Genomic DNA, 24,891 nt, shown 5'->3' with positions numbered 1-24,891 from the left:
GTCACTACATCTGCATCCAGTCATAGGAGCATCACACACTAGGCTTGAAGCAAAAGACATTCACACGATTCCATGCTAATATGGTGAAAGCACAGCGGGAATAACATCCAACAGAAATAATTATTTGAGCCAAGCATGACCAAGTAGGCAAAGGCATCTTTCAGCGATAACATTCAAACAACCAAACATAAAACAAACTTTAAACTTGCAGACACCTACAAGCAAAATTATGTGTTTAAAAAGGGGGGGGGGGGGGGGGGGGGGTGGAGCCGAAAGAGACCGGCTTAAGTCTGTACAAATATTCCATTTGAAAGTTTACAGTCAATAAAATACTTGGTCTTTCCACACTTCCAGATGAGAAAGTAAAAATCATTTTAATGAGCATACTGGGGGATAAGATCACTCTGGCTTTCTTGTCAGAATTTGGCTGAAGTTTTGTTTATCATTTTCAGGCAGTGCTGTAGACCCAGCAAACTGTCAAATGAGCTTTGTATCATCGCCTCACAAATCATAAAGTGCCAGAGAGAGGACTGTGAATGCCTCGATGGAAAAGAGAACATGCAGGGAGGGGAGTGGTTGAGGCCACTGACGCAGATAGAATAGAATAACTTTATTTGTCCCAGGGGGAACTTCAGGGATGAGGAGCAGAAGGGCATCCCTCCAAACAGCAGTTTTCAGTAAACATACACCCAATCACTAACAAAGATACAGCCATGTGCCAACAGAAAAAAGGAAATGTACAGTACACATACACACAAATATACAATTGTTGAACACATTTCCTGAAAACCAAAAATACAAAACTCAATGTGTCACTATAGTGTAATAACAATATGTGGGTTTGAAGAGATGTACTGTGCCCATGCTTTAAGAAACAGATTTTTTCCCAAATGGCAGGCAGGGTGGGTCTTTAGAGTTCCACTTTTGGTCAAGCATCTTATGGCAGCTGTAATTCTCAGTTCTCTGAGACAGGGAATAAAAGCTGGTCATGTCACTGAGGACCGCAGACGAAGGTGACAATTTTGCATTTGACATAAGATTTAACTTTGTATTCCAAAGTGTGAAAATTGAAGGGACAGTTCAGTTTGAGATATGGGAACTGTTGAGTTGTCGAGATATGGGAAGCTATTAAGATCCTCTATTAATATCACTAAGTTTCTAAGGGTGTCTTCTGGTGCGGCTACGAAAAGCAGAATTTCATCTGTGTACTTCTGCGTACAGTTGACCAAAATCACGACCGATTCTCCCTTCATATTTTTAGCTAAGGACTGCATTATCTTTGCAAAAATAGCAAGGACACGAAACTAAGATGAGGGCCATCTTCTCAGCAATAAGAGTTGGTACTTTATATAGATTGCATGTTTATTAGAGATTTAGGGCAATACAAACTACAAATAATATGATCCTCTGATTTACAGATTAAAGACATCCAAGCTTCCTGAAAGGCTAAGGGCAGTTCTCCGTTTTCAATGATATATTCATACGTAGCCTGTCATTTATAATTGGGTCCTCTAGTTCTTGCCCAAATCTTGCATTTCTTTTCACTCTCTTGCAGGGAATGATGTGGCCTTCAGTGAAAAGCAAATATCCAATTTATTCTTTTTAATAAATGCTGGGACTTTTTCCCTTTTAATGATGATTCAACCTATTTATAATTTGCGATGAGAGACATAATTGTGTAGTCATTTAGAGGACTGAAAGCAAAGCAAATTTAGCAGTACTCTTTGGTCTGGAAGGGATTATCAGATCACTTCAAAGTTTGCCTGGTGCGTCTACACTTTACTCTGCCCCAACATGACCCCCACAACATTCTATTTGGCCATGGTCTTTTGGGTCCCTTTGCAGTGAATACCCAATAGCATCACTGCATATTACCAAGCAAAGGAAATAGCATTCTGTGATTTTAAAAAAATGAAATATTAAAGGTGTAGTATGTAAGTTTGGGGAAACAAGTAAAAGAGAGCTAGATTCTGAACAAAAAAAGGAAAAAGAAAACCTTCCACAACCTCCTACCCCCTCTCCTCAGCTCTCCTTCCAAAGCCCCTCCCTCAAAACACATTCACATGTGCTGCCTGACACCTGAGTACTGGAGAAAGAGGACATATGTGACCCGTCCCATCAAAATCAGTTGTAAGTCGCTATGGTCAATTTCATATAAATGTTTATGTCAAAAATGTTGGCTGTTTTAGGGTTTCATCTTATTTTAGTAGAACAATTTATTGGCTTCCAGAACCTGTATATCTTAATGACAAATTCAGAAGGCTTTCGAACAAGACAAAAGCAGTGGAGTTTTGGACCGTTTGGAACCTATCCAGCTTATGGCCACCAATCAATCACCTCAGCTGCTTTTGTGGCTACAAGCTAATGGTAAAGATTTTAAATATGACAAAGATGACAAGGCAGTATCGAAGCTTCGCGTCATTTGGAATTCCAGTTTTAGCTCTCTGCAGTATCTCTGCCCTGCTCATATTTGTGTAGCCCAGCCCTGCCTGCTCTGGCAGCACTGTGAATGTGCAACAGGACCGACAGGCAAATAGGGAAGCCTTCCTGCAGAGAGCTGCCCTGATTGGTTGTTAAGATTCAGGTGCACAGAAATTTAGAGTGGTTGATTTCGGAGCCTGGGGCAGGCAGAGAGACCAGATGTTCTTTAAAGCAAATATGAATAAAAGTGTTCTAAAACAAACTTACATACCGCACCATTAAATTGAGTCTACAAGCTTTTGAAAAACAGTTTTTATTAGCTACTTATGGCAGCAGCCGGTAGCCGCAAAAAACGCACCGAGAAGCAGGCTCGCACCCAGAGTGAGATTTTCAACACCATGGCAACAGTACAAACTGGTAAATCCAATCACATCCTGAAAACGGAACATTTTAATATTCATGCCCGTTCCTCTGTGGCGGGCGGCTGACCTTGATTTCTGAAACTAAAGATTACATAGCAGGCTTATGAATAAGGGATGACAATTGATCGATGCACAATAATGGCACTCATCATTATTAATATCAGTGGCGCGTGGAGACGGGGAGAACGAGGCAGGAGCGACAGATGCGTACCTGGCGCCTTCGCGTTTTCCCTGTCAGTTTTCCTTCAAGGCCTTTATTCTTCAGCTCGGCTGAGCGACAGCCCTAAAAAACCTGTGTCTGATGCAGTGATTACTACTGTCCAAGCACACTACCCCCCCACCCACCCACCCACGCCCCCCGAATCTTGTTCAGGTGCTGCGGGGGAATATCATTAACAAGTTTCTCCCTGAGCTGTCTCTGGGGAGATTTGTGTGCAGGCGACACCCGTGACAAAACTGCCCATTACAGCCCCACTGGCTGGATGAGATGTCACTACAGAGAAAAGCACTTTCACTGTTATGGGACTACAAAACAGGGGTGGGTGGGGGCAGGAATAGGGGTTCAAGTACACCATCGCTGACTCATATGAAGCGCAGGGTTAATGGGACACAGCAGTAATGGAAACGGTATCAATGGAAACAGAGAAACACAAGACGCACTGCTGCACGGGATGAGAGCGACAGGAAAATTATCTAAGCCAATAAATCATCTGATAAATATATAGTAAAAAGTTCATTTTAGAACCTAAATGTACTCAATCCCATGCCCTTTTTGTCACAAGATCTTCGGCGTCCTTTAATGGAGGAAAAACACTGCTGCTTCTGAAACACGAAACACACACAAAGCCCTGGAACAGAACAGTGCCCTGCCTGTCAGTGTTCTCTAGTCAGCCATAATATAATTATTTTTTAATGTTCAACACTTGATTGGCTGTTACTGTAAAGTGAAATACTTAATTGTTGTTTTTTTTTCTTTCTTTATACCACATTGTGTAATGCTCCATCAAACAAGGTGAGGGCTGGGCTCATAAAAATCTAAGGTATAATATGTGCACTATGGCACTGCCAGGTGGCTAATCTGCAGCAAACTTTAACAAAAGCAAGACGGCACCCACTTACACAAGTACATCTGCCTACCGAGCTTAATTAGTCTTGGGCACACTGCATAAACATTATTTGTGATCAATGTGCAGAACAAAATAATAAGAATCTTCTCACTGAAGGGAAACTATAATGAATAAAATTAAAGTGGTCCTTGCTTCCGCTGGCGACGGTCGCTTCGAGTGCACGGCGACAGTTAACGTAGGAGGCGAGAGAAACTGCCAACATCCGCTGTTTGTTTCATTGTTCGCTGCAGCGCCTCTCACTTAAAGAAGCAAATTGGGAAGAAACCGTGGCTTCACTGGACCAAAATAAACTAGCCATTCATTAGTGTCAATCTGTCATTTTTTTTTTCCGTATTAAACATATTTGATACCTTCTCACGATGGATTTTTTTGTAACAATATCAATTCAATGCGTCTGTGTTCGTTAAATTCTCCCCTACATGCTGTTTTCCCACTGGTGGTGGAGGGTGTGACATTCCTGCCACTTATTCAAATTTGATTACGCATGCACAGAACGTTGCATGACGAATGCAGAATAGCGTGCACATGAAATCTGAGGCCCTCCCCCTGGAAGGCTGCTGACATCCAAAGATGAAGAAGACTGCAGAAGAGAAGCAACAGATGTGGATAGGGACTTTTAAGACGTGTACTATTTTAAAATCCTTGCTACCATGCAGAACTTTTGTTATAACTGTGATGCTCTTTCACCTTGTAATAGGGATCATAAATTGCCTTTTTTCTCACAGTTTCCTCCTCAGTGTGATTCCACAGTCCCTAGATGTCACGTTAAGAGTCTAACACACTGATCAAGGACCCAGTTCTCCAACCAATCAGCACAAAATAATGGTTCCAGTTTAAGCTGCTCTCCTCCGATTCACATACAAAGCAAGTCCAGCATGATGAGAGCTCAGTGCTTAAGAATGGATTTTCTACCTACATGCTTTACTCTAATCCACCAAGAGAGTGGGGTTTCCTTTTATGCAATGCAAGCAGACCAAAAAAAAAAAAAAAAAACCATGAATCACAAAAGCGTATTATTTCTTCTCTTTAAAAGAGCACATGCTACTTTCACCTCTGTTTAAGCTTGATGTTGAAAGTCAACTAGCTGACAGTCACCAGGTTCTATTCAAGGGGGAAAGATTTCTTCACCTTTGCAAGACGGCATTGTGACATACCATTTCATTTCCTGTCAATGGACAGTGGGGTTTCCGAGTGAAAAAAATCAAAGGGTCTTCTTTGGCGAATCTCAAAAGGTGTTCATTCCCTTATCAGTAAAATCTAGGAGCCCTGTGAAATGGTTGCTTCTTCTAACAGGATAATGCTGGAGCCTTCTTCGCAGGCCAGTCACATACGAGCCTTCAAGCCGAGCCGGAGCAGAGCTCCTCCTTGCATCTCTGATGTGAAGTAAGCCAGTTCGAGATTTGTCACACTGGGGGAAACACTCCTGACGAAAGAGGCCTCGAATCAATAGACTTCCCTGAATCTTAACTAGAGCTCCAAAAATTGAATTTCCTGGAATCTCTTTGTTTCCCTCTCCCCTGCCCCCACCTCCCCAGACTCCCCCCTCCTTCTTTCACTAAAAAAAAATACTCCCTTGCACTTGTTATTAAGTTGTTTGTGGGATTTCCATGAGACAATGCACGGGGGACATAAGACAGTATCGCAGAGCTCCTGAAGTTCTGCCTCTGTCTCAGAGTCTGGCCGTGTGAAACTTTCTCCTTCATTTTGGAATATCACTGCCTTCATGAATCCACTGTATGGGCTACAGCAATACACACTGAAGCACTGTCAGAAAAGTAATTTAACACAGCTGGCCTACAATTACAACATGCCCAGCAGTTCAGTAATTTTAATCATTGGTTGCATGAGGAAATGTATTGCCCAAGTGGTTTCCAGTGGTTTGAGGGCACTGTTACTAGTTCTGCTAATTTAAAGTTCACTGACTTGAACATACTGAAGACCCACCCTGAGCACTGATGCACAAGCAGTAAACATCAGGGAATTTCTACTGAGTACATCAGTGGTATAATACCAGAACAATGTTCTTAAATATGGCACAATACAGCACTACATCTTCAAACTCCCGTTTTGCTTGCAATACGGCACGCTATGCAACATCAGTGCACAAGACAACACAAAACATTGTGACACTTAGCCTACTCAGTATCATTGCTGCTTTTCACCTTTTTTGTGTGCACTTAGCCGCTCTAGGTAAGTGTCTGCCAAATGGCAAAATATAAATCAGATCAATCGGAAAATTTCCAGGCAAAAATCTGATTGCTGTTGACAGCTGACCTACTAAAGCCTCATAAATTGTTCCAATTGCATAAGTAAATGAGTCAAATGGGGAGACATACCATCAGCATTTCCAGCAGCCTTGGACCAGGGTTTCCTACCTCTTCACAACACTTTACCAAATACAGAAGCATCACAGAAACTGTGCAGGCAGCAATGGTTTCATCATTTTTGTTTAGGGGTACATAGCAGGCTTTTACTGATATTAAATGTTATAGGCCTATACCTTCTCATATCATTCCTAAAATTTCTCAGAAAAGTATATTTATTCAGAATTTTGGTCATATCAAAAGGCCATAAAACCGGCAAATGCACAGCAAAAGCAAGATCAAGAGTTGCACATGAAATGTGTAAAATATGCAAAGGCCTTAGTCCATTTGCTCCTCCCTCTGCAGGAAAACAGCATCGTTCTCAAGTTTCACTACTTCTCTGTGCACGTGTGTAATCAACCGCCACCTACTGTAAACTGTGGGCGGAAAAAAGTATCACGCTTCATCTTCAGGTCATGGCTGACTCATGAGAAAACGAATTTCTTGCGGTGAGCTGCAACAGTGAGGTTAAAAGATGTGAAAGGTTCTATCCATTGGTACGGACTTTTCATTCCACCACTTTCCTTTTTCTCACCAAATTTGGAAAGGCTCGTTGCAATTGTGTCAACAGTCAACTGAAGCACGCGCAGCCAGTTGCCACTTTCACTTTTCATGTTCACTCAGAAATCCACAGGTGAGCAGAGCAGGTACTGTGTAGGAGATGCCTGACCAACAAACCAAGTCTCTATTGAGCAATGTGCTGAGAGACAGCCTGCCAACTAAAACCCTGCTTCCCTGGATAATCCAAGGGCCAACTACGCCCACAGGATTCCCAGCCAGTTTTCACTGACGTGGCCAAGATTCAATCACCTGTCGTTTATTTTTTAAAACGTACTAACGAAAACATGGTTGAAACATTTTACAGACACAATCTGTGCAAGATCCAACAAGACAAAACTCTGCCTAAAACCAGCAGTTTGTACGCAGATATGGTGGATGTTGATATACCTGACATGCCCATTTTCCAGACCTAGCCTATATCTCCATCTCTATTCTCAAGACATTAAACAAAAAAGGGCACAACCGTCAAGAAAAACTGACAGGAGGTCAAGAAAAACTGACAGATACAGAAAAACTAAGAGACGAAAGGTAGTGGGAAAAAATTTGAAGGCAAGCCTAACCTCACAGATTACCTCCAGGCTTGCAGACCTGACCGCAGTACATGTTTGAAAAGCACAATGAGGGCTGTGGGCTAGGCGTGCTTTGAGCTTTGGGCTAAGCATAGTGTGAGGTGTGGGCATAAACCCAGAGCCCTCCGGGAAGGAGTAAAAACTGCCGTGCAGCAAGCCATCATGCCCACAATGATGGAAGCATCTACTATACTACCCTTGTGTGAGGGCAATGAGCCTGAGGATGTAAAAACCGCATGCTTCAGGGACGAGAGAGGACATCACAGGGAGCTCCTGAGGGCAAAAACAGCATACATATACTCAGCGAAGCATACACTGATCACAGTATCTAATCGGCTCAGCACAGTATCTAATTTATACAGCACAGGTATCTATGCAGGACAGTATCTAAACTACTCAACACAGTATCTCAAGGAGAGAAAATAAGTCACGCGCGACATCGCCCCTTCAAAAGGCACCGCTTGGCCTCCCCCAAAATTGCCCAATAACATTACTGGTAGTGCTGTCAGGTTCAGCCTACATGTTGAAGGTTGGAGTGTGCAGTTAAATGCGTCACAATTTTAAATGAAGGACTGATGTGGGGGTGGCGGGGCAGGGAAACGAACTGGAGATTGGTGCTTACAGAAAAGTGAAGCAGCCTGTCCACAGAGTAGCACTGGCGAGTTTGAGCCGCAGAAAACAATGAGTTTCTCCCACTAATGTGATCTTATCACTTAACAGTTAACAGTTAATGGCTTTTACTGCTCTTTAAATGAAGATAAAATGCCCGAGAAAACCAACCCTAGAAGAATTATCCCACTCACCTCCTGTTTGCTGGACCCGACCACCAGCCAGCAACGTGGTCCAATCCCAGATTCATTTAATACGAGGGTGCTCTCCCCTGCACCCATTCATAAGGTCAGACCACAGATTAGCCTCGTGCCTGAGCTCCAGGGCCCGCTCCCTGCCCAGCATCCTCTCCACCGCACCATACCAACAGCCGAGCAGCCCACAGGGGGAGACGGCGGAGCACGGCCAAAACCACGGTAATGTGCTCCATTTAGAATTTCTACACACAAATTTGAGGCATCTTCTGAAATCGCAGCAGTTTATCCTCACTCAGCCGATCCATCAAGATGAATTTTGCCAATGGGTAAATGCGGATGTCCATTACAGTTCTACACCGCTTGCAATAAGGCTTTTATGTTCTGTTCTTGAGTCAGTCCATAAAAAAAACTAAGTTGGGTATACGACAGTAAATCGGTAGCTTGGGTTTGACTTAAGTAGGCATCTCCACGATTTCCCAGTTGTGTCAAATTTGAGCTCTAAATAACCCATCACACGCAGAATGGAAGAAAAAAAAAGAAAAAAGAACAAATCACACTGCCATGCTCTTCTACATGCATCGGGGCTGTAGCATAGACCTCTAGCCTTGTTGACTCAGTAGCTGTGGGGCAAATGCAGGCTATCGAATTAACAGACATCAGATATTCTGGAATTTACTTTTAATCAGTGCAGCAAGGCAACATGCAGAAATTAAAGGCTCAATAAGCAATTAGCTGGAGTGAAAACACACTGCTGACGATCACAGCCTACCCTGCAACAAGGTATCCTGACCCAGCGGTCAATTAGAATCTTTGCTCTATCAATATTTCACTGAGCAGCTTTCCATATATAACTTTTGCAGAATCTAACATTTTTTAAAAAAAATAGCATGATCTGTAGAGGAGCAGATGACAGAGTATGACTGCCAAACTTTCAAGAGGAGCGAACAACCGACTTCCCCAAAATATAAGGGGGATCCACTTCCCCACATCTTGGGACTGGCAGCTTTACACGGGGGACAGACACAAACTCAGTGCTGTTCCACTTCCCAGATAGCCTACCTTAGTCTGCTTTCCTTTTCCCAATTACGCAATCAAAAGCGGAATTACATGGCCTTCACAGAACTGATCCTCACCTTTGCTTTGTTTCTCTGCTCCCCCAATTGGTGAGGACTTCCCTGGTTCAGCTGGGAACAATGGCAATGAATTTCTCTTAGCATAAATGCTGATTTACCAACATATGCCACATGTCCTGAGAAAATGAGCTACTATAAGCTGGTTATACGTGTGCACGCTTATTACAATAAATTATGATACATTATGAAACACTCACTAAGGTATTACCAGGGTATTGCATAAGATCAGGTTATCGGTTATAATTCGTATGCTTAATTATAGAGAAGGGGAGGCCAAAAAGCTGGCTAGATTACAGATAGAGAAAAGTCTCGCAAGCATGTCATGTATAAGCAGCTGACTGAAAACAGAGAAACATACAGCATGTAAGCTGAGGACATCATAAAAAAAATTAACTGCGTGAGAATGTTCTGAATTAATGCATTTATGCCAAATGGGGAAAGGCGTGGCAAGTAGGCTATCTTTCAAAGCAGACGGAGGCAGGGCATCGGGTTCAAAGAAGAAGCACTGCTGGGTCAAACCTCATTAAAAAGATAGAGAACCTGGAAGAAGGCTTGAAAGCTTGTAGAAAGGTTAACACAAAGGCTGATTTCAAGTGTGAGACTCCAGCTTTAGCCCAGGAGGATCCTTTTAGCTCGTTATTTAGCATCCCTCAAGACTCACCGCAGAGAAGCCTTCAGTGGATTTGGGCTGGCTTCGTTTTATCCTCTCATGCTGAGTGTAACAGTTTTACTTGCCTCCTTTGCCAGCGTACTAAAAACTGACCATCTGCCTTAAATCACCTCACCTTATTTTAAAATTCTCTTTAAAAAGTTCTAATCGGTCTGTTTTGGTCTAGCATGCACAAGCAATTTCATGGATTAAACACATGGCAATTTCCTTGTAAGGTTTTCAAAAAGGTTGGACCAAACTTTTGGATATATAACTCTGCTAACACGTCCTGCTGGGAAATAAAAATTTAACAAGATAAAAAAAGCTCAAAAAAATCAAAGGAATTGCCAAAGAAGCCATTCCATCTGGGCTGTGCAGATGCACTAACATCCCGAAAAAGGTTGCAAACATTTAGGCCTTCATCTGATGAGGCTCTGACCCAGTTACACTGATTATGTCTGCAGAGTTCTCATGCAGAGGGTGAAGTATGCATACATGTGTTGAAAACAAAGGGATTTTCAACAGCTTAACATCACCGCTCATGCTTACACAATGGGCCTGTTGTCCGGAGCACACTGAGTCAATTGTCCCTAACTGCATTCGGCCATCAAGAAGCCGAGCGCCTCAGATAACATTTTCACCAACCAGCCGGCGAGATGAAGGTGGCTGCGGAGGGATTACGCGCGGTAATCCTCTTCCCTTATTTTACCCGCACGTGACCAGCGTTTTCGGGAAAGCGCAGCAGCATCCTTGCCTGGTCCGTTTGAGGACAGCCGCTATCGAGCGACCTGGTTTCGCTCGCAAAAAAAGTCCTCCAAAGCAGTCAACTTCAGCACTTCTGCAGAGAGAGCTGGATGGCGGGCATAAATCATTTTGGCTCCCGGCACCTTAAAAGGTCATCCTCACCTCAGGCGGGTCGCTGGCACAACAGAAGCGGCACAGTGCCGGCCTACCCATCAGGCTGATGAAGCGGCCAGGCCACACACCCCACACGCTCCCCCAATATCAGCCACCTCCAGAGAATCCAACTCAATTTCCCTCCTATCTGTGTGACAGGAACTAGTGTCTGCGACTGCATGAAAAGGTGCGGTTCCTTCTGCTAACTAAGATCTCGACTGGAAACAGGATTATTGTCAGGGGTAAACCTGTAAATATTGACCATCTGAGCTCTGGCAAGATGGCCACTAGCTGGTAGGATTCAGTATTCTGTAGTCTTATTCAATCACCCAAAGCATCTTAGACTGCATACAATTTATACTCAGCTTCTGTAAATTATAGAGTGACTAAGGAACCAAATATGTCAGTACCTATGTAACAGAATTGTCACCAAAATTAAAAAATAACATAAAATCTAATCGAATTACAGAGCTCTACGCCACTAATTATCTAAAAAGCATTCTGATGTATTAACCAGTCAGTTAATACAGGGATAACTGGAGAGATATACAGTAGCCACAGGTTTTATACCCATATAATTATGCTGATGGTTCTTTAGGAAAGAAAAGTCATTTTCAGTTTCAGCAGGAAGACAATAGTAAGTTACTTGACTTATCTCTATGCTGCTTCTAGCATAGCAGCAGCACATCCAAGTAGAATACTGACTCATTAGTTTAGACAGCATCTCAATGTTTTTTTAAGGACGAGTCTAAACTCATAAAGTGTATCTTAAGATACACATCAATTAAAACAAAAAAGCTGCCAGGCTTTCCCTCCTGTGTCTCTTACCATTATCACCACTTTTCAAATAAGGCAGTACAGTTAGAGGGACCTACTCATACATTCCATTTGTACATGTTCTCTCATTAGCAGTTAAAAAGGGCTAGTCATGACAGAAGAATCATGACATTATAAAACTTTTAACAGCTTTTAATTTAATCATTAATGACCTTATCCATGGTGTGATTTCCCCTGACCCAGTGACTGTATAACACAGGCAAATTAACAGCGGTGGGATATATAGCTACTTTCACGTGCGTTCAACTTCATTTTCAGCATGAATGAAAGTGTATGAAAATGGTGGTTGGGGACATGTGCACATTCATTCTTTTCTTTTTTTTTTCCTTTTCCACTGAAGGGGAAACACTTCAGCTATTCTCCTATGGGCAACAAAAAAAAGTCTGTCTTTCTCCTAGCTGTCATAAAACTTAAAAACATAAAATTGCAGGAAGAGAGAGGCTCTTAATGCCACGAGAACACTTCCCATTAATTTTCTTGATGAGTCAGCAGATTCTAAGTATATTATAGTGTCTTTTGTAAGAATACAACCAGGTTTATTTAAACAGATAGGCTTTAAACAGAAACTGATTCAATCAAGCCAAAGTCAACAGCAGCAACTCAACAAGTGGAACATTATAAATGGGCGAAAATCCACCAGGCTTCAAAGACCCGCAAGCTACAATTTAGCCTAATGGAGACTTCCATCGCTGTTGCATTCATATCTCAAAGGTTCTACTGTAACCGCCCAGGACAGATTGCCATTGCTACAGGGGAGGATTCTTCATTTATTTTTGTAATATACCCCCCATTCAGTTAAATTGGTCTAGTGTTTTCAGACTGATGTGCAGAGAACTTATTTCCGCAGAAATATCTTTTCATCCAAATTGATGCTTGTTGGTTTATAATAGTGATACTCTCTGTCCAGCTGTGAGCTGAGATTAGGCTGGGAAAACTGATGAAGCGCTTTATGTTCATTTTATTCTAATGCAAACTTTTGATTGACTGGGTTATTATATATAAAAATGCTCACCAATTTTACCGTATGTGTGCTTTATTTAAGTTAGACACTGTAACCATTTCCAAGGCTTGTTTGTTTGCCGTATAAAATAGGCAAATCATTCCATCTGTAATGCTAGGGGCATTTACAATCATTCTAAAGGGTATAATAAATGTTAAAATATTACCAAGCACATATGTTTGGATGTCACTCCACAAGTTTTTTTTTTTTGGTTCTCCCTTGAAGAAAAACAATGACGAGTGAGGTTGGGTGAGGATGGTAGGAGGGGTGGGCTTTAAATGACCAGGGAGTACATTGGTACTGACAACGTCCCTGACTGCCTCAGACATTGAAATGGAGAATCAGGGGTAAAACTTACGAGCAAGTGTGAGCCAGCGGGAGTGTCACCTTGTCAGGAGGCACGCTACCTTAGCGACTGCAGAAAGCGAGGAAAATTACCTCTGCAGTATCATAGTTGCAGAGCTCCAAAGGTCAAGCCAATATAACCGCACACAGCGTGAGGTAGACTTTGCTCATGTCAGACACGGTCTTGCGCTGGCGCAACCGGGGAACGGGGGGACAATCACTTAAGAACACCTTGGACCTCTTTACGAGAAACTGAACACCGTGCAGCACTGGTCGCACATGCGCACACTTACTGAGCCTCCTGTCCTTGACCATCCTTTGCGGCACACGCTTTCAAAAAAAAAACAAAAAACGTTTCCACAGCTCTGCATCTGGAAAAGGAGATCGTTTGGCACTCACAGGAAGTCCCAGTTGGTCCAAAGGGACTAATGTAATAAGAACAATATCAGATGTTCTACTGCCTAAAATGGCTAAAGCAAGGAATCCACTAATAAAGGCTAGATAGCTGAGCAAGCACATTGTGTCAGTCCAAAGGGAAAGCAACACAGAGCCTTGGCCTACAGTTTGTAAAAGGTCCAGTGAACCACTCTTAACACCGACTGCTTGAGATTTATTTTGACTGTTCGAGTTTATGTAGCAGATTTACCAAAGAAAGAGGGTGGTATAAACAGCCAAAACAGAAAGCCAAAAGGAGTGCACATTAAATTCACATACACAGAAATTGAATAACATTCTCCTTGCTTCACCTTAACTGAAAATAAAACAGATTCTAAATAGTAGAAAATTTAGTGTTACTAATGGCTGGTAATCTGTAACCTTTCAAAAAACATATATGGAACTACTCTCTTATACATATTCAACTTAAGCTTTCCTATTGCATTTGGGTCATTCTGACTTCTCCTGGGTTTATCTCAAACCAATGTATTAAGAGAAGAACAGCCTGGAATTGGCAGTTGGCCATAAATTTCTATGCGACTTCAGTTCCTCAGACTCATTTTTGGGTAACTGCTTTATAACTTTTGACAGGCAAGAATTTATGTCCAGCTCTACCTCTAACAAACTGCTAACAATGGTGAGTTGTAGGCTTTCACATCAGCCCAAATCTCTGGAAACAACTGGGGTGTTTGGAGTTTAGGGAGGGGGCATTTTTCTGCAATATGAACCTTAATCAAAATCAAACTTTACATTCCGCGTGAAACCAGATTCATTAATACTACCGCCACATTTAATAGTGATCCCATCCTTGTTTAAATTAATTACCAGACTTTATACTGTAATACCACAATTTTTTTTGCTTTTAAAATCGAAATATCCTTGTTCATCAATAGTTAACAGAAAACAATGGCAAACACGCAACTTATAACCAGACAACGTGTGTCCAGGTCAATCTCTCCCTGGACACTAATGAATTAGAAAAAAAAGGTGCTAAAAGTCAGGCTTTAATGAGGCACATGAGATGCACGACCTCCATAAAGGTTGGGAGGTGTAGGAAATGTCAAACGAAAGAAATGAGAAACAGATCCTCCACCAAGGGGGTCAGGAGCAGTCCTGCTGCCTGTGGGCCTAGTCTGTTCCGGTGAGCTCCCGGGGTGAGCCTCCAGTGGATGCCTGGAGCAGACGAACGAGAATCAATCGAGAATCCTCACTATTAACTAACACTCTCTGGGTGGTAGACACAACACCCTCCCCCCCTCCTTCCCCTCCATCTGTCTCTCTCTCTCTCTCCCTCTTCTTCTCTCTGTCAATAATGGCTGCCAAAATCAAAACTGCAGATACATACCCCGTTTTCATTCAATTCTCCGGAGAGAAATTATTGTCTGTTGTCGTTGGGAACGGCTACATTTGCAGGCTCAAAGGAATAAATGAACTGTATGCTTCGCAGCCCTTTTTTCCGGGGGAACATGCGGTAAAATCAACAGAGACGGCAGCGAGGGAACGCTCAGTCGGGGGTGAAAAGAATGCCCTCCACAGCCCACCGGCGCTCAGATCATTCCAGAAACAGGAGGGAGTGCACATCCATGGCATTGCCAAAGAGCCGGCCTGATCGCAGTCCGGGCAGAGATATCCGATGTAGGGCTGCGCTTTTTCAATCCCCAGATTGAAACGCGAGAGTGAAATGACGCATGTAATTGTGCAGCCCTACGACGCTACTCGGATGCATCTTATGTCTGGGCTTGGTGCACAGGCTGGTTACTGGCTCCATTCTCCAAAGTGGAGCGAAGCTTCGGAAAAAAGAAGTGATCAATTACAAGGCAACTATTTCTTTAAGGTTATTCTCACAGCACACAAAGATTTGCTTTTAGTCAACACTCTAGTACCAATATTGGTACCAATACTTCGTCTGTCATATTTTGAACATTCCCGTCAAAAACAGTTGGTCTTATGTCTTCTAGAATATTCTCTCACAGATGTTACAGAGCTACGAAAAAAAGTATCTACCATCTGTTAACTTCCCATGAAATGGATGGTCCCATCTCAAAATAATGAGCAATGTTTATAGATTTAAAGGAACAATTTGCCATTTTTTACATAACTACTTGGACTTATCTACTGTGTTGTTGATAGATCCCAATGGCTTTATTTCATGCACAACTGAAAATAAAATATTAAGTACATACCCATCAAACCATCTGATTGTGAAATCTACCATATGACAAGCATTCAAAGAGGATCACAACAGGAGGCAGCCACATGTACTGAATATTAGAAAAGGAAATACCTCGAAATGCAGATATTTTGCTAACTTGGGACAGTTGATGAAACACAGAAAAATGATGACATTTACTGAACGTTTGATATTTGGAAGACTGGGCTGGGTTTGAGTGAAGGCATTGGCGTTCACTCTCTCATTCCAAAGAAGCACTTCACACCACAAAATGTAGCCTAGTCTAATCCTGATTAATACTCTGTCCCCCAACACACCGTATAGCAAGTTTAAAAAACAGCCTCATTTTCCCCCCTCCGGATAAGCGTGTGCTATCAATGATATAGCAACTCTGCACGAGTAAGATATTTTTGCAACTATGATTTACATTTATTAGGTCATCTAAGAATAAAGAATTACATCTAATTCCTAGCTTCAGGGAAAGCTTTTAAAAATTGTCAACAGATATTACACAGATGCTTTCTCATCTGCATCACAAAAACATTTTCATAGGTACTGGCAATCAGTTTACCAATTAAAACAATGACCTGTAATTAGTGCCAAATTGAGCACAACTCAAGTGCATTACTTTTCATCATTGTGTGGAAGCAGATACTTCAGAATTATCTCAGCCAGAAATGTTTTTTTTCTTCTGAAAATGTGGGAAAACAAACATTACAATCATTGCACCACCTCTTGTGCAGTGCTCTTCTGATGCTTAATTTGAATGCAAAATATCTTTCCAAACATCTTCTAATGAATTGCCTGAGGAATCCAATATTCAATACAGATGCTTTCATGTTGGGTAGTAGCTATGGGCCTTACATTTGAAATCACAAACTGGGACTCCACATGAAAACAAATCCAAAAATATTCAAAAGAACAAAAAAAAAAAGAAAAACCTACACCTACATCTGAGGTTTCTCTTGGTTCTGCCAAATGAAAGGCACAGCTCCACTGACAAAGATAGGTTTGTTGAGCCCTTTCAGAGTTCCTTTAAAGAGGCCAGTGAAGGGCTGCCCATAGCTCCAGATGACCCATTTCCGCGCAACATTATCCCCCATGTGATCAAATCAGAAAGTGTACCCACTGCCAACCCTGGATTGCATGACATCTAGCAATCTCTTTGTTCAGAACAAGGGGTTAAAACAGTAACGGGCTTGCAGATCCTTATCAGACTTCTTCCTTTTCCATTTCAGGAGCACTGACATTTTATGCTTTAATTCACGTTTTATTCAATCTAGTTCGGATGCAACCTGATAGATTTGTACTTGTGTCTAAACTGTCAGCAAAGACAGAAACAAGCAGTGTACTATTCTTACAAAGGTATTTGTGATGTAAATTGCATTATTCTGTTTTGCTACAAACATTCCACATAAGCTACTTAGCATAATCATCATACAGAAAGGTTTGTGCTAACTTCAGCAGCGCTATCAATACTTAGCTTGCTTGTGCTTCCTCGGAAAGTCTGCTTTTGTGATGTCTGGGTTTTGCATTAGCATCTGTAAACACTAGAATTTTCTGATGGAGCAATCCGTGCATGAAAATTCTATCAAGGAAGCCATATTTCCATATGGCTTCCTCCTTCTGGGGATGAGAGTCAGCCACTTTGCAATAAATAAATAAATAAAACCCGAAGGGGAAACGGTGTGCAAGTTGTTCCACGAGTAGAATTTTTCTTAACTGCACTTTAAGATGTGCTGTGAACATGCTCTGAACAGTCCCACAATTGGCACTTTCTGTTGATGGACATTAGACGGTGGGAGAGAAATAGAGTAACTGAAGCCTGAATAAAACCAATTCTTGTTGATTAAAAGAGCCTTGGTTACGTCAGATCAACACTGAGTCTCATGAGGGGGGCCTCTCTTGTCCACAAATGAAATAAAACCACCCCTGATCATATTAATTAGCTCCTCCATGGGTAGGCAGAGTACGGGTCGCCCTGTGTCTCTCTGCAGCTGAGAGGGCAGCTAATAAAGTTACAAACAGATTTAGATGAAACCCACCAGATGACTGCCTATGGCACAAGGAGAAAATGATGTGATTTTCAGGTCTGCTGAGACAACTGTTCAGGGTGGCAGAGGTACACACACACTAAAGAGCGCTGCTGTTTTCTAATTAAGAGACGCTCTGCAAGGAGGAGAAAGCAGGCAATGACTGTCAACATGTCCATAGCTAATAATTTGCATTAATTCAGCAATGCGCTGAGATGAAAATAAATGTATAAACAGCAACAGCCATTATCCCATGATTGTGGACCTTGACTGTGACACATTCCTGACCTTGAATAAATATTATCTGCATAACGTTCATGTGTATATTTGTTTTGGATTTAAATGAAAAGTGAAATGGTTCACACTCAAAAAAATTGATTTTCCAAGCTTTTAAAGTGCACATTACATTGCTTTTTTATTTTTTGCAAATACAGAGTACACATTTTGCACAAACGTTTCAGCTATGCTTTCTTCAGTGCCATTCCACAATCTTTTTAAACAAGGTAGATCCAGCTGCAATCAATTAAAGCTGCTGGCTAATCTGTGTGAGACGATAAAGAATCAGGGTTGTAGGAGACAGAACTCTGTTCATTCCAATACCAACACATAATATACAGTGTGTATATTTGGCATCTTATTACACAAAACAATGTCTCAACAAATAACACAGCTGTTTTAAGAGTGTAAGTTGGCTTCACAAGTAACACCGTCTGTACCTCTGTCTGTGTCCTTGCCTCTCCTCTTCTCCACTAAGTGCCCTCTCAGCTCCCTGACCTTGTCCTGGGGAGAGGTTAGAAGTTAACAGGCTCGCCTCGACTTAACAGCACTTACGGCCACCTGTTATGGATCCCTGTCCACCTCTTACTGCCTCGGACACCCTGCTCAATCCTTGTATGGACATTCAGTCCTTCTTCCCTGCCCTAATCTTCTCCCTTCTTCAAAGTCATACTTTTCAGGGGGTAGTAGTACCAACACTGACACCTTACCCACAACCCAACAACCTGTTCCAAATGATATAGGCTACAGTGTTGCCTTGAGTCTTACTAAAGCAGCTTTTTAAAAAAAAATTTTTTAAAGCTTCCCATTAAAGGTACATTTTCCATACATTCTGAGGACCTTGCACTTACCTGTTCAATATCTAGCACTCACACAGTGACATTTTTTCTATTTTGATTATGATTGATGGCTGTATCAATTAAATGTAGCAGTCAATTTAAAAAGCTTTACAAAATAAACATGGTTTTGTTATGTCCTATACAATGGGATCGTTCCCATCCCATTCGAAATGTCGGGAACCGTGAAAAAACTGAGCTGACCGCGAGACAAGATGGAACAATGGCATTCCTATGCGCTGGTTGCCAGGTGCCCGCTGGAAACCCAATCCCCGCATCTCTGGCACACACTCTGCCGCGCAGCCTCGACAGCAATGCGCAAAATAGAGCTATTGTTCCAGCGCACTTGGAACAACAAACACAAAAACCACTCACTTTTTCATCCGTGGAAGCACATCTGCTGTTTAAGGCATACCGAACAGCGGGGAAGGAAACGGCTCATGTTCTGGGCTTCGCGAGTCTTTAAAATGAACGTGATTCATTTCCTATGAATGTACGAGGACAGTCATCATGATACAAAGGGAAATGAAATGCAAGTGATCCGAGTTAATTAGACATTACCAGAAATGGATGTTATGATCACGAAAACCATAATACCAGGGTTGAAAATTACACATTAATCTGAATCTGTGCCGACTCAACGGTGTTGCACTGCCTGTCAAGGAGTACATGATAAACGGTCTGGAACATTGCTACCGCGCACATTTGCTTTGCAAAATACAATGCTGTGAAGAAGTAATTGCCCCCTTCCTGATTTCCTCTATTGTTGCATATATGTCACACTGAATGGTTTCAGATCTTTAGATAAAATGTAATATTAGACAAAGGGAAAATTAGTAAACACAAAACACATTTTTTAAATTAATATTTAATTTATTTAATTAAAAAGTTATGAAATGAACACCCATATCACCCATGTGAAAAAGTAATTGCCCCCTTGCTCAATCAACCAATCAATCAATCAAATTGAACTGATAATTAGATTCAGCTGATTGAAAACAGCCGGGTTTGATTAAAGCCAGCCCAGTTGAATCTAAATCTCACTCATACTGAACCGTACCATCATAGTGAAGCAGTCACCACATCCAGGAAGTCACAAAAGATCCCAGAACAACATCCAAAGAACTGCAGGCCTGTCTAGCCTCAGTTAAGGTCAGTGTTCATGACTCCACAACAAGAAAGAGACTGGGCAAAAATTAGATTCATAGGAAGGCAGAAACCAAAGCTAACCAATAGACACATCAATGCTCATCTCACATTTGCAAAAAACCCGATGATCAAATAGATGATCTCCAAGCCTTTTTGGATGACACGGGTCCCATTAGTCCAAGTCCTGACTTTAACCCAATAGAGATGCTGTGGCAGTACCTGAAACTAGCAGTTCATGCTCAAAAACCTACCAAATTGTCTTAATTAAAGCAGTTCTGTAAAGAAGAGTGGGCTAAAATTCCTCCACAGCAATGTGAAAGACATAAAAGACATTTATATAATATCAAATTATATAAAGTGTTTGGTCACCGTTATTGCTGCTAAATGTGGTGCAACCAGTTAAAATTATGGGGGCAATTGCTTTTTCCACATGGGTGATTGCAATTTTTTTCATTAAATAAATGAAATGATAATTTTTTATTTTAATGTGTTTTGTGTTTGCTCAGGTTCTCTTTGGCTTATTACATGTTTCCTAAAGATCTGAAAGCATTCAGTGTGTCAAATATGAAATAAGAGGAAATCAGGAAGGGGCAAATACTTTCTCAGGGCACTGTAAGTATGCACATTATCGGCGCATTACATTCATAAAATCAGTCACTTTGAGCTGAAGAGATACGATTTTATGTAACAATTCGATGTACGTAGTTTGTAAGTGATTGCAGTGACTTTGTGATGTTATCATGAGCTGAAAACAAGTATCCTGCAGGCTAAGTAATCTGGGAAACTATCTGAATCTTTGCCTCCCGGCCATGTATCAATTGCAGCCTATACATCAGGGCTCCTCGGTTCAAAAGATAATGCCGAACATCCCTCCAGCCAGAGAGAACAAGTCACTCTTGTTTGTGCTAGAAAAGCCGCCCCCACCCCACACACACAAAGATATGGATAAATTATGGATGACTTGTGCTTCCCCATCTACTCCTCCCCGAGAAGCATTACACATTAATTCCTGTTACGTCCAACTTAGATCTTCATCCACAGGGCGAACACCACTCGAGTCAATCGATTGCTAATCTATTTCCACTTCCGTGATTTCATAATCACGAAGACAGAAGAGTAGTTACTTCTTGAATTGTAAAAAAAAGAAAAGAAATGAAATTACCATTGTATATCCATATTGCTTTAATTCAAATGTGAACAAATTTGCCCACAAGGTCTGGTACAGGGAATAGCATGAAAACACAAGTACGCGATGGATAAAAATTTGACAACTCTCAGTCCTCGTTCAGAACGCATGAATTCATGTTTAGTATACTAAACTAAACTGAAGACTGGTCGCACGAAATCATTGCTTCAACAGGTAAATAAGTTTATTACAGTTACTAACACATTTCATTCAGTGAAAGCAATGTTGGAAGTACCGAACTTGATCGCTACAGAAACAAACGCATCTCGTAGCTAAGTCAATGATTGTAACAAGCCAAGTAAGGCTACTCTATATCCTAAGTAGCCAAGTCAGCTAAGCGGCACCACGATACAGCAACTGTTAACATACTTTGGTTAGCAGAACATAACTTAGCTTGAAATCGAAACACAATTTGCTATAGCTGCTAACATTGGTTAGCCAGGTTCCATGTTATATTATGTCTAGCTAAGTTACCCAACCTTGACATACAGAATAAAATATAAATACTGGACAATAGCAGCTACTTCTCCAAATCGATAGACCAGCGAACCAAGCCACAGTCAGTCAGCGCGAGATGCAACTTCATTTAACGTAGATAACAAATAACTGTAAAATAGCTAGGATAGCGACCAAATGTTGGCCAGCTAGGAAGCTAGTCGTACGTGCCCTAACACCATGATGTAGCCTATTACTAATAATAGTCCAAAGGACACCTGGCTGCCGTTGCAAAATATATATTGTCGAATAAACAATAATATAAAAATAAGAACTACAAATTGACCGAATAAATAGAAGACTAGAAAGCTATATTGACGGCGACCATCAAATCGTCAGCTGTCCCAAATTAACGCAGCAGTAAGTAACGTTAACGTTACCATCCAGCGAGCCAGCCAGCTAGGTAGCTAGTAGCTGGTTAAAAGAAGTAGTGGCATTCCTCTCTATTACATACATGTAGCTATAGACTAAACAATCATTTTACCTACCTTTCGAAGATAAACTCAAAATTGTGCCGGTTTTCTTTCGTTTCTTGTTTGAGGTTATTTTGAGTGTTCTGGAAAGTGGTATTCCGCGTTCAGATTCCTCTTGTAATGTTTCCAGTCTGATTTAGCGGAACGACTAATCTAAAACGTGTGCCGAAACGAAACAAAATCTAGCTGATGTAGACAGCTATAGCAAGCGATACCAAGGTAACGTTAGCTAAGGATGAATGTGGCTAGTCAGATAACGGTTTTTACCGTTAGAAAATTACCTAAAATAAATCCGCTCATTAATATGTATTTGCCAAACTGACTATAAATCAGACTATTCTGATGTTACATTCAAACGCGGGTCAAGCCCACTGGATATCTCTAGCTGGGTCTTCAGTCGATGTAATTGTGATCTCAAGATTGCAGTCCCCAAAAATTAATCCGAAAGAAAAGAGGGGATACATCCGCAATAACCAGTAGTGACGGATAAAAAACAAATCTATGTCATTGTTTCAAATGGCGTCCTTTAAATACTTCGTGCGCAGTTCGTCCGTGGTAATTGCAGAGCAAATTAGCCGAGGACAGAGAGCTCCCAACCCATAGGTACGGTACTGGGCATCAGCTCACCGCTCTATGCGCTGCGCTCCAGCAGTGTCTGCTGTCGGTTGCGGGGCAGCCAGCAGCAGTTTAGTGCCCTCCCACTGCAGCCCCAACCCGGAAGAAAATCATCATTCTGCAATTACGTTTGTGAGCATGGCGGTAAGTAAAGAAGCGCTGAGGTTTTCTGGACTGCTCGTCTAAATGTATGTCTAAAAAGATAAAGAATAACTTTTTTCTTTATCTGTTGTTCAGATTTAATTTTTATTGTTTGGCATAACTGAACATAATAGAGTTCAATCGAATGCATTCTGATTAATCTTTTCATCTTGTTGGCCAAATTTCCCTTAGTTTACACTGCTGTAAATCTTCCCAAAAACGTTTCCACGTGTTTAAATAGGCCGACTGTATTTTAAATAATGACCAGCTGAATCCATATTCCAACTTCAAAGCAATTACGAGTAATATCTTATTTCTCTATATGTTTATAACTTTTTCGATCTCTGAGCACCTCCATTGCTGTAGATTATATATATATATATATATATATATATATATATATATATATATGGCTCTGTACTCCGCTATTTTGGATTTGTAATCAAACAATTCACATGTGGTTATAGTCCAGATTCTCAGCTTTTATTAAAGCATATTTTTAAGACATTTTGGTTTCACCATGTTGAAATTACAGCACTCTTTATACATACCCCTTCCCCCTATTTAAGGCACCATAATGTTTGGAATAAATGCTTTTGATTGCCTTTGGCGTCTGTTATTGGCGTTTGTCAACATGAGAACCAGGCATAGGCGTAGATTTCGGGGGGCACGCAGGGGATACGTCCCCCTCAATATTTAGAACACGTTTGTCCCCCCCAATAAAAACATGAAAGAAGCAGAGGAATTTTAAATTGATGCAGATAAGGCACAAATTTGTGCAAAATTCACCAGAATGCAGGAAATGAAGTGTTTGATGGTCCAAATTTCCTGGGGGAGTACCCACAGACCCCCCACTTAATGTGTTCCCCCCAATGGTCAAACGAAACCTATGCCACTGAAAGTCAAGGAAGCCATTATGAGCCTGAGTAATAAGAAAAAAGCTGTCAGAGACAGGGGCAAACCTTAGGCTCACAAAAACCAACTGTTTCGAATTTCATTATGAAAAAAGAGAGCACTGGTGAGCTCGGTAGGGTCTGGTAGGACTAAGAAGACCTCTGCAGTTGATGGCCGACTTTCTCACCATTTTGAAGAAAAACACCCAGCACATCCGAAACACTCTTCAGGAGGCAGGCGTCGATGTCTTAGTGACTGCTGTCCTCAGAAGACTTCATAAACTGAACTACAGAGGCTACGCTGCAAGATGCAAGCCACAGGTTTGCCATAAGTACAGGATGGCCAGGTTGCATTTGGCAGGGAGGACATAAAGAGTCTGCAGAGTTCTGGAAAAAGGTCTTGAGACCATGATTCACTTGTATCAATGTGATGGCAAGAGTAAAGTGTGGAGGCTAAAAGGAACTGCCCAAGATCCAAAGCATACCACCTCATCTGTGAAACACTGTGGTGTGGTTACAGTTTGGAAATGTATGGCTGCTACAGGTACTGGCTCACTTGTCTTAATTCAGGGGTCCTCAATCTTATCCAGAAAGGGCCGGTGTGGGTGCAGGCTTTTGTTCCAACCAAGCAGTTACACACCTGATTCTACTAATAAACCACAAGAATCTCTGCTAAGGACTTTGATTAGTGGAATCAGGTGTGTAACAGTTTGTTTGGAATGAAAGCCTGCATCCACACCGGCCCCTTCTGGATAAGATTGAGGACCCCTGTCTTAATTGATGACGTAGCTGATGATAGCAGCAGGACAAATGCTGAATTGTACAGAAAAATCTCAATTTCACACGAATGCCTCCAAACTTTTTGGACGGCGCTTCATCCTACAGCATGACAATGATCCCAAACATACTGCTAAAGCAACAAATGTGTTTTTCAAAGCCAAAATTCTTGACCGACCATTCATCCAATCTGAATCCAACTGAACATGCGTTTCATATGCTGAAGAGAAAACTTGCCAAAAAGGCAACTAGCCCCCAAAACAATCAGGATTGTATTGTACA

The 24,891-nt window shown here is 41.6% G+C and overlaps 1 protein-coding gene across 3 annotated transcripts in view; it reads right to left on the bottom strand.

Moving 5' to 3' along the window:
* galnt1 (UDP-N-acetyl-alpha-D-galactosamine:polypeptide N-acetylgalactosaminyltransferase 1) overlaps positions 1-22,872 on the bottom strand; it is a 179,397-nt gene extending 156,525 nt beyond the window's left edge. Inside the window, exons 1-2 of one of the 3 annotated variants that reach the window (XM_035415692.1) lie at positions 22,199-22,871; positions 18,485-18,548 (exon numbers count right to left, since the gene is read on the bottom strand). The gene's annotated coding sequence lies outside the window, so the exon portion shown is untranslated. Of the gene's footprint in view, positions 1-18,484; positions 18,549-22,198 lie in introns of all 3 variants that reach the window. The other 2 variants (XM_035415704.1, XM_035415686.1) reach the window with 2 other exon arrangements.
* Positions 22,873-24,891: the final 2,019 nt, after the last annotated feature.

Source organism: Anguilla anguilla, chromosome 1 (assembly GCF_013347855.1).
Source record: "Anguilla anguilla isolate fAngAng1 chromosome 1, fAngAng1.pri, whole genome shotgun sequence".
Lineage (NCBI taxonomy): Eukaryota > Metazoa > Chordata > Actinopteri > Anguilliformes > Anguillidae > Anguilla > Anguilla anguilla.
Note: the sequence above shows the minus strand (reverse complement) of the source record. Positions and strands in the feature narration are given on the sequence as shown.